Here is an 11,694-nt window from a genome sequence, read left to right as displayed (position 1 = left end):
ACTTCTCCAAGCCATCAAAGATGTACCGATATACAACAAACAGGTTAAGGAAAAGTGTTTTAGACACCCAAGCAGGCGAAAGAGAGATGCTTCAACCATCAATGTCATAGGACAACTGTCTGATCTTATGTTGGGACAAGTCATCTGCCCAAAGTATCTAGATCCTGGGAGTCCTGTGGTTGATGTCCACATCAATGGCACCATCATACCTCACACATTGATCGATCTGGGGGCCGCCATTAATGTGATGACCAGGGATACCATGCTCAAACTCAATCTTCAGGGTTCCTTGAGAAAGACCCCGACAGTCCTACAACTAGCAGATCGCTCCACCGTGACTCCTGAAGGGATTGTAGAGGATGTCTTGGTCTCTGTTGACTCTTGGGAATACCCTGCAGATTTCTTGGTTCTGCAACCAAAGGCAAAGCTTACTGGATACCCTCTTATTTTGGGAAGGCCTTGGTTAGCCACTGCAGATGCTTACATAAGCTGCCGTGCAGGAAACATGACCATAGAAAATGGTCCTATGTCCAAGCAGCTAGTCCTATACCCTCTTGCCCAACCCTCATTAGAGCATGACTTACCACTTTGGTTGGAGGAAGGAGAAGAAGACGAGGTGTACTCAACACCTTTGTGCACCCTAGACACCACTAGGGGAGATCCCCCAACCGAGGATGATTTGATTGAGACCTTGATCCAGAATACACCTCCCAGTGCACTGTCCTTAGAGGAATTGGTGGAGGATGCCCAAGCCAGCACCTTAGTGGGCCTTTGTGCGACCAACTCTGTCACTCCCAGAGTCAAAAATGTGGAGTTCGGCCCTGAGAGAACATTAAAGATCAGCTCCTCCCTATCTCCTTCCCAGGAAAAGGAGTTGTGTAGTCTATTGGCCAGTCATCTAGATGCTTTTGCTTGGAGCTATAAGGAGATGAAAGGAGTCCATCCTTCGGTCTGTACCCATCACATCTACAGCAAAGAGGAATGTAAACCAGCTAGGCAACCCCAGAGGAGAATGAATCCAGCCCTTAAGGACATCGTCAAGGAAGAATTGCAGAAACTATTGGATGCCGGATTCATTTACCCCATCTCAGATAGCGAATGGTGTCCCCCCTGGTGCTGGTTCCCAAGAAAAATGGGAAGTGGAGAATCTGTGTGGACTACTGAGAACTGAACAAAGCTACCAAGAAAGACCATTTTCCTCTACCTTTCATAGATCAAGTGTTGGATGGACTGGCAGGAAAGAAGTTTTTCTCTTTCCTGGATGGGTTTAGCGGGTACAACCAGATCTAGATCAGCCCGAAAGACTAAGATAAGACCACCTTCACTTGTCCTTGGGGTACCTTTGCTTATCGAGTTCTTCCCTTTGGACTATGCAATGCTCCTGCCACCTTCCAGAGAGCCGTCTTGAGCATCTTTTCTGAGCTGGTCCATGATGCGGTGGAAATCTATATGGATGACTTCACTCCTTATGGGTCCGACTTCCAGGAAGCATTGTCCAATCTGGGAAAAGTCCTAACCAAATGCATTGAGATGAACCTGTCCCTTAGCCCTAAAAAGTGTGAATTCTTGATCACTGAAGGGACCGTGCTAGGCCATACCATTTCTTGCCAAGGGTTACAAGTGGATCCTAACAAAATTGCTCTTATCAAGAAGGTTCCACCTCCTCAGAAGGTAAGAGATGTTCGAAGTTTCTTAGGATTAGTAGGGTATTATCGGAGATTCATTAAAGACTTCAGCAAGCTAGCCTCGCCATTGTTTGGCCTCTTGGCAAAAGATGTGGAGTTTAATTGGACTGACGATTGTCAAAGGGCTCTGAATGAATTAAAGGACAAGTTGGTGTCTGCCCCAATCTTGAGAGGTCCAAACTGGGCCCTACCTTTCCACATCCACACTGATGCCTCGAACAAAGCCATAGGGGCAGCCTTAGGACAAGTTGAACAAAAACTTCCATATGCCATTTACTTTGTTAGCAAAAACTTATCCAAGGCAAAACTGAACTACACTGTAACTGAGAAAGAATTCTTGGCCGTGGTCCATGCACTGAACAAGTTCCGACATTATATCACCGGCTATCAAACATTTGTACATACTGATCATGTTACAATTAGATATTTAATGAATAAACCAGATGTTAATGCTCGTATTATTAGATGGTTACTTTTGTTGCAGCAGTTTGATTTGACTATCATTCACAAACCAGGTAAATAAAATTTTGTTGCTGACTTTTTGTCTAGATTGGATTTATCTGCAGATGAGGATGGAACAGTGGATGACCAGATGCCTGATGAACATCTGTTTGCTATTTCAGTACTCTCTCCATGGTTTGCTGATATAGCAAACTACCTTGTTTCAGCACAGTTCCCTCCGCACCTATCCTCAAGAGAGAAGAGCAGAATCGTCAGAAAAAGTGCCTCATTCACTTGGATCGGGGGCAACCTGTTCAAGCTTGGCCCTGATCAGATCTTAAGGCGTTGTGTAAGGGAGGAGGAAGTCTTTGATATCCTCCTCACCTGTCATGATGGGCCTTGTGGAGGACATTTTGCAGCAAAGAGGACTGCCTTCAAAATCCTGCAGGCAGGCTACTATTGGCCCACGCTTCATCAAGATGTCAGGAGGTATATCAGCCAATGTGACCGATGCCAAAGGATGGGGAAAATGACTCAAAGGGATGAAATGCCTCTCCAACCTCAAGTGACTCTTGAGCCATTTGAGAAGTGGGGTATGGATTTTGTGGGTCCAATCAACCCTCCTTCGAGGCAAAGGTCTTACATCATTGTGTGCACAGACTACCTGACAAAGTGGGCAGAAACCAAGGGAATCAAAGCAGCGACAGAAGAAAAGGTGGCTGAGTTCATAAGAGAAAACATCTTCTACAAATTTGGCTACCCAAGAGAGCTAGTCACCGATCAAGGAAGCCAGTTCACATCCAACTTAATTGAAGACCTACTAGCTCATCACAAAATTAAGCATAGGACTTCCACCCCCTATCATCCTCAGGCAAATGGGCAAGTGGAAGTCACCAATAGAGCACTAGAAGGGATCTTGACTAAGGTGGTGAGCAGCAGTAGAAAAGATTGGGCAGATCGCCTGGTTGAGGCCACATGGGCTTACAACACCACTTGGAAGACCACAACCGGCTTCACACCTTATGAGCTGGTCTATGGGAAGAGAGCTTTGCTGTCAATTGAATTCGAGTACAACACTTTGAGGATGGCAGCTCGGCTGGACCTAGATCTCAGCCATGCCCAACAGGAAAGGTTACTGCAGCTGAATGGATTTGATGAGCACAGAATGCAGGCCCTTCTTCACTTAGAAGTGGTTCAACTTTAGAGGAAGGTGTGGCATGACCAACACCTCAATAACAAGCAATTTCAGCCAGGAGATTGGACACTGTTGTATGATTCCAGGCATAAAGATTTCAAGGGAAAGCTGAGAACCAGATGGCTAGGACCATATGCAGTGGAAAAATGTAATGACGATGGATCTGTACTTATTCAGACCATTGATGAGGAGTCCATCCCTATGCTTGTCAATGGGCATCGGTTGAAGATCTACAGAAAGCCTCTGTCAAGGCAAGAATTCATCAAAACTGTGGAAAAATCAATGCTGGTCATAGAGAAGGGTTCTGCCTCTGTTTTAGGCACACCCTAAAGATCTTAAAAAAAAAAGAAATGAATAAATAAATAAATAAATAAATAAAGATCCTTGGGTGGAAACCTTTCTGAGGCGCCCAAGGCAGATGGTAGGGGTGAAAACCTCATTGAGGCGCCCCTGTTGTCTTTCAAAAAAAAAAAGGGATTTGAAAAAGACCCTTGAGTGAAAACCTCTCTGAGGAGCTCAAGGCAGATAGTAAGGGTGAAAACCTCATCGAGGTGCCCCTGCTGTCTTTCAAAAAAAAAAAAAAACAAAAAAAACAAAAAAACAGGGACAACAAGTTCACAATGTGGCAATGCATGCAGGTTGCAGGTATTCTATGAAGGAAGAGAGGTCCCTCAACTCAAAGACAAGGGTCCTTATTATGCTACCAGGTGACCTCACCAGCACCCCCTCCAGAAACACTCATCTTCTCCAAGGTATGGGCACGATTTGATCACAGTTTAGTCTTCTACAGGAAGCTACATACTTTCTACAGGAAGTTCTGTATTTCTACAGGAAACTTCCTGTAGGAGTTTTGGACGGCCCAGAACTAATTATGTGGGGAAATCTAATGACCGAGGTCCGGCATGGAGGCATGCAAGCTACTATTTTCTCCATCACACACTGTTGTCACCTCCTTCTACCACCCCAGTCGCCATGTAATGGAAATACCTGCACAATCGAAACAGATCATTGAATTATCAGAGGAAGCGCTTCTCAAATGAAAAAATGCAGAGATACCATACAATACTTATCAAAGCCGTCTGAGGGACCTGCGTATGGCTGAGATGCCACTGTATCCATTGTTCAGCATGCACCCAAGGAGGAAAAACTGCTACAGGACTTCCTACAGGAATCCCGTAGCAGTTCAGCCAGCTAGAGTGCACACCATTAAATCGCCTGCAACATGCAATAATAGAGCAGGCACATGCACCACCCGCAGCCAGGTAACAAGCATCATAACCATCAGCAGCCTGCGAAAAGGAAGGACCTCCGGGCCTGTGCAAATAGTAGCAGCAAGCAAATCTAATCATCATCATCCTGAAACCTGGAAAATCATGTCGCAGCCGCACAGGTAAGTGCCTCGCCCTTTCTTTCGTCGAATTACATGAATAATAATTTGAAATGTTTGCAAGTATGAAATGAATGGGTTGAGCAGTCGTATGGCCATTTAATCACTGGCCATGTCGACCAGTCAGATGGTCTAGTCGGATGTGTAAAATGGTGGTCATGGCAAGAAGAACGGGTGGTGGATACGTGAGAACTGTCCAGTCGGAGAGAGGCGCGTTTTAACAGAAATGACGGCGGCGGATCTGCGGAGAATGATGCAGCAGTCAGGGAACTTGCAGTGGAATGAGTAGATGACGTCGTCCAACGGTCCGGCAGGGACAGCTCACCCCCGCTCCACGAATTCCGCCGGATTCAAATCTATCGGCTAGATCGCCACCCCACGCATTTATCATCAGCCGTTTAGAAGTCGAGTGAGCGTCCGAATTTATCTGAAGCTCGTCACTCCAAGTCTTCGGCTTGTTCGAGCGTCTGGTAGCGACACAAAAGGAGCAGAACTACTGCAGTGCTCTTCAGAACCCGTGCGCTGTTTCTACAGGAAAGCTACGCTACAGGAAGCTCACTGCCACGAGGAAAATTGGGCTCTTCACGTTAAAGGTGGCGAATTGGAAAAGGTAAGCTTGACCTGTGCCTCCCATGCAATTGGTTTCGAGGGTGGTGGAGTCGACGTGCTATATTCTGATCATAAAAATTGCAAGTATTGTCTTCCGTTTGTATGAATTGTCGTCGAAGTGCATGTAAGGTTTTCTACAAGAGGTGATTTTTAAGGCTCATCTGTAGATAGTCTTCGCGAATTGTGCACGTGGCAGAGGCGTAATTCTACGCTCTGTCCCAAAAGGCTAGTTTTGAATACACACCCGCCACCTCCAGCTAACAGAGCAGGTTTTCACCATGCCGGGTGGATTCATCAGAAAGGAACCGACCGAGTCAAAGAAACTAAGGGAGAACCCTAAGGTGGTAGAGCTGTTCACTCGTGCGCAATGGATGTCATTATGCGACAAACTCCAAGGATATGATGATGAGGTGGCAGAGGAGTTCTTGCGAGCTTTGAAGCCAAAATCCAAAACACTGGCCATTGTCAATTTCAGGGGTTTGAGTCTCAGACTCACCCCACAATTCATCAGCCGAGTCACTGAGCTCCCAATGGGGTTACCGTGGGACAAGGAGGAGAGGAAATCAGGCCAGAAAGCTAAAAAGGAATTCTTTCCACCAGAGGAGCAATTCTCCGAGGATAAGAACGGGGTTCGTAGAACTAGCTTACTGCCACTTTGGAGCGAGGTCAGCCTCCAAATTATGAAATACATCACATGTGAAGGTCGGTTCAGCATTGTGTATGGGTACCATTTCCGGCTACTCACGGAATTGAGACATCAGATGGAACTACCTGCAGAAAAAAAACTAAGTATTCCCTACTTTCTACTGCAGTCTATGACAGAATGTGCCACCAAGTTGAGAGAAGGCACACCAGACCAGGTAGCCCACCATGGGCTCATTAAGCTCCTCGTGGAGGATGCACTTCACACATACAAAGTCCCTCTCTCGTGGGAAGCCTTCCGCAATCTGACTAAGGATGGCGATATAAAAATGTTGACCGAAGAGCTTGGTTCCTCCAACAGCGAGGAGAAGGAGTCAGTACCCACAGAGAAGAAAGAAAAAGGCCAAAGACCCACAGCCAAAGTACCGAAGAAAGAGAAAAAGGAGAAACAAGAGAAAAAGGCTGCCAAAGAGAAGGATGACACACCCATGTTGACGCCCAGAGAGAAAAGGTTACAAAGTAGGGTGGACAAGACTGAGCAGGTCCATGTCAGTAAAGGCACCTCGACAGCAGCCTCGACCAAGTCAAAAAGCAAAACACACTTAGCAAAACGAACTAAAACGGTGCCACCTGTTTCTACAGGAAAACCAAAACCGGCTTCTACAGGAAGCTAGAAATCAGCTGATAAAGGGCCTTCTACAGGAAGCCCTGAGAAAGGAAAACCCAAGGAAAAGAAAGCCGACATTCTTGCAAGGGATGCAGCAGCCATGCTGGCCGCCCTTAGTACACCTCCTAAGCCGAAGGAAAAGAGAAAGAGGGAGATCCCTCTGTATTTTAAAGCCCGGAGAAGTGTAAGAATAAAAACAGGCAGGCCACAACCTCCGTCCAGTAGCCCAATTACTATAGAGGATACCCCTACTTCGCCCAGGGAGAGGTCCCCCTCAAAGATATCAGTCACCTATGAGAGGGGGAGCCTGAAGACAACCACGTGGAAAGAAAGAATGGACAGGTTGGCTTCAGAAGCCCGGCTACAGGATGCTGAGGCTGCTCTACAGGAAACCTTAGCCCGGCTTAAGGAGATAGAGAGGATGGAGGGAGAAGCACCCTCATCACCACCGAGGGAAGAAGAAGTAGAGCCACCAAGAGAAGAAGAGAAAGAGCATATTTCGGAGCCCAGTCCTCAGCCAAGTCTGAGCTCATATTATAATTTCTTAGAAGTTGGAAAAATTATACCACAAAAATTCACTGTGCCACTTTTCTTTGCGTTGGAGGAAGAAAGAGTGAGAACGCACACGTGGATGAAAATAGCTAAGTCAAAAGGCATGGCAGATATAGGCCCCTTGGAGGAACAACTCAAGGAGGCACGAAAGGAGTTAGCTATGGCCAAACACGTGGCAAATTGCCAGCGGGTGTTCCTACAGGAAGAGAACGAAAAACTTAGACTACAGCTACAGGAGCTGAGGAAAGGAACGGGCACATCCTCAGGGGACATCACAGCAGAACAGCAAGGCAGAGAAAGACTGCAAATCGGTCTTGGGGAGCCAACCTCGCATCTACAGGAAACAAAACTGCAAGCACAAATTGAGATACAAGCTCTCAAACAGCAGTTGCAGCAGAAAGAGGCACAATTGGCCTGCATGGCCAGTTGGGCCATGGATGCTATACAATGCAGACAGCCGGCCAAATCCTATGGGCTGTACCTGAGAGACCAATGGCTACAATTTCAGATTAATACATTAGCACAAAGAGGTATCTCTCAGCTCCAAGACCCGTAGCAGTTCACTGAATTATGCAATACCAGTTCATCAGAGGATAAGGCCAAACTATCGGAGTTCTATCTCCATAATTTGGCCCTTCCTAATGTGACTTCATGGGATCCCAACACGGTCTTAGGGGATATGCAGTTAATGGCATTTGCCTCATGGTTGAACCATGAAGACAAAAGAGCAGCAGAAGTCAAAGCGGTCATGAACCGAGAGCTGAACAAGCCATTATTAATTAGAGCAGAGCCAGGGGATCCAACTGCATTAATATCAGCACACCAACACTTATCCACCGACCCTCAAGCTTCACTGAAATATATGGATCAGCAGGCCCAGGCCATAGCGCATTTCGAGGATATGGAGAGACTGTTAGGGGACAACTGTGTTCAAGCTTGCACCCGCCGATGGAACACATTGGCCCACAGTCTAAAGATCAGAGAATATCACACTCCAACTCGAATGAGGGAAGCTCTAGTACGGATGCCCCTCTATAATAAATCCATGCAGAACCTCCAGGCTAGCTGGATTGGCCTCAAGCTAAGCCCACCTCTGCTGTTAGGATTGATGGAAGGCAGCACAGAGAAAGATGAGCATGAACAGTGGGAAGAGGTAGAAATAAAGGTTGGGTTTCATGTCAGGAAGGAGGACACTACTGCAGAAGCCTGGGATGTGAGGGTGGCAGTAAAGGCAATGAAGGACGAAGAGCTGGATTAGTTGCTCAAGGATGAGCAATCATTTTAGCTGGGGGGTGATGATGAGCCCCAAATTTGGTAACATTTTGGGCTCATTTGGCCTAACTACCCTTGCTCAACCCTTCATTTTTCATGACTTATGCATCATTTTTTAGTATATTTATGTCATTTGTACGAATGAGGGCAGTCACTATTCCTAGGTGGCTAACATGTGCTTATTTCAGGTTTTTTGACATTTAATGGAGCAAAACCATGCAGATGAGGGCTAGGAGACAACCAAGATGGGATTGAGATTTTGTAGGAAGGTTGTCCACATCATTGAATGGCCTTCCTCGTGATCTTCACCCCCAACTCCGAGCTCCAACAGCCACCACCACCGAGTTAGAAGGCAGCCAAAAGAATTTTGAGGAAGCAGCAGATCACTCTTAGTTTGGTCAGCCAAATCCCACTAATTTAGGAGGCCAGCTTGGCCCTCGTAATTTATAAATGATGAGGCTGTAGCCTTCGAAAAGGACTTTTGAAACCTTGTTGCACATTCTGGATTATGAGCTGTTAGCTCTGTTTTGCTCTTTTGTAAGCCATTTTTGGCATGTTATTGGACTTATGATTATTATCTTTTAATGGAAAGCAGGCAGATTTGAGTTTAGTTCTGAGTTCTTAAAGGCGCCATAGCTCTCGGGTTGGGCCCAACCTGAGAGCCTAAGGCCTCCTTCCTTTGTATCATTACCTTTCTTTCAACATTGTATTTCTTTTCCTTTACATGCATTTGGAAGCGCAGTTTGCTGAGTTGAATTTCTTGGTGTGGTTAAGTAGGTTAGTTTTATGAATAGAGTTGCTTCAGTAGTTTAGAATAGAGTAAGGAGATTGGAGTTAATAAGATTTCCAAAAAAGGGTTGACTGCACACTCATTTTCACCTCAGTTTAGGGGCTGGAATTGCAGACAGTGCCACCCACCAAAAACAGTGTTTTACATGTCCATGCAATCTTTGATACAATGTTTTCACTGTAATAGTTGTCCATGCGTTCAGATCTTGTGGAATGATTCTTTTCTTCAGTACCATGCATGATTTTCCTTAGCAATAACGTTGATGTTCTTTAGTTTTATTAAACAGTTAGAATAGGATCATGATACTTCGGTTATGTGCAGGACGTGGATGATTTGTTTCGTTTACACCATGCAGTACTACTCCCTCACTCTCTTATCCTTCTAAGCCGTGCCTAGGCCATCTACTCATCCCCCAGTTAGAACACTTGCCTCCCAACTCTTCTATTACCCGCGTTATTCCACCTTTTCGGCCTTCCATTCCATCTACCCTCCTTTAAGACAACCTAGTTTTGCACACCCCCCTATTGATCTCATCTCTCTGTCACTGAGTCACTACAAACTCCTCCCCTACCTCCCTATCCATCCATGCAGCCTCTTCCACTCATCCATCACCCAAAAATCCGATTATAGGACATCCTGTAGGAATTACTGAACTTCCTGTAGGAATTCTGAACATCCTGTAGAACCCCTGCAGACTTCCTGTAGAAGCTCATAAACACGGTTGCTTGGCATCCAGACTTTGTGAAACTCTCTGAAAGGATGTGACGGATCCCTTAGCCCCTCTCTGAGCCTTCCTGACCTCTTCCAAGCATTTCTCCCCTTGACCTACCTCTGCACAGTAAAGACCCAGTTAGAAGCACATGCATAATAATTTCAACAACTTGAGCAAAAATACAAAAATATGTTCTCTTCAGATGAAAGTATTCTAGACACATGCATCTCACCTTAATAGAAGTAATGGCATCACTTTCAGTAGTTTGCATTCTCACCGTTGCATCAGTAGGACTAGCTGGTAGAATTAGGGTTTGCTAGGGTTTTCATTTCTTGTTGGCTTTCAGTTCATTTTTGCAAAGTAGGTTAATTCCCTTTGAGTTAGCTTTCGTTCATCAGTTAAAAAGCTTCTTCTGAGAGCTCATAGAAGTTGGCTTGAGCCCTAGCAGACTTGTGCCAGCTGACCAAGTGACAGCTGCGACAAGAGCTAGTACTTGTGCATACAGCACCGTCGCTTCCAAGTTTGTTACGAACTACCGGGTTGATAAAATTAGAGAAGGAAGCTCCAGGAGTTGTAGAATTATTGCTACAATACTGGAGCCCACCAAATGTCAACCCCTATCTAGGTCGACTATGTAAGGCCCAACTGGGCCCCATCTAGCTCGAGCCCAAGCTTCTTTCTAATGCCACCTCCGACTGTCTTTCCTTTCTTAGGTTTTACTACAAAGTCTTACACTTAGAATTTTTTGACCCTATTTAACTTTGAAATTTTTTAGGCTACACTGACTAAAATTATCCACATTATATCTACGTCCTAAGAAATTGATCTCACTTCTAGTAAAAATAAATATTAACATATAGGAGCTTTTATATCCTTCCAAGAATACTCATTCATGAAGGCAATTAATTGGTGCACCCACGCTATTAGCTAATTTGCAGAAGCACACCATAACAATAAATCAATGTATTTTCCTCGACCAATGATAGAATTCAGTCAATTTTATTTAACCATTAAAGTAAATGATTATCCTATGCATGGACATAGATCCTTGAACGTAACCCATGAGATCACAGGGGAGCTCAACCTGCTCCCTATTTAATTATATGTAGATACACAACTAAGTTCATTTATAGTAGATCAAATTACACACAAATCATAGGCCATATGACAAGTGCATTACATGCTGAAACCATCTTCATCCATTACAACTCAATATACACAAAACATAGAACATAAATAATAGCAATACTTGCCACAAGAATATATCTAATAATTCAGTGAAATAACATCACAAGAATAGAAAAGCATAAGTAAAAACATATAAGTATTTTTGGAAACTGAGTTTGGGACTCTAACTCTCCACCAGAGCTTAGATTGGCCTACACTACAACCTTTCTTATAGATAATCATGCCTGAGCCATATTACAAAGCTTTAGGAGGTGTGATTAAAGGATTAAAAATCAATACCAACATTTGAAACAAGGTCTCCAAAATAAAACCTACCTTTACCGATCAACTACTCGAGAGTCAATCATAGTGAATAGGGAACTACTTCCCTCAATCTTTCTCACAACCCCTAATTGTTACCTAGAGAGCCTTTTATATTAGTCAACATCAACTTAGGGATTATTTATAAGAAAAGAGAGTCGCAACTCAATTTCAAGAGAATATTTCCAATTATAACATGTGAAGGTTCATTAGTTGGATAAGTTTTTATAGGTGCATAGTGACCACTTCTCCAG

The sequence above is a fragment of the Pinus tabuliformis genome, chromosome 7 (genome assembly GCF_031772625.1).
Source record: "Pinus tabuliformis cultivar Carrire ecotype Pingquan chromosome 7, CPIR1, whole genome shotgun sequence".
Lineage (NCBI taxonomy): Eukaryota > Viridiplantae > Streptophyta > Pinopsida > Pinales > Pinaceae > Pinus > Pinus tabuliformis.
This window is presented reverse-complemented; position numbering follows the sequence as displayed.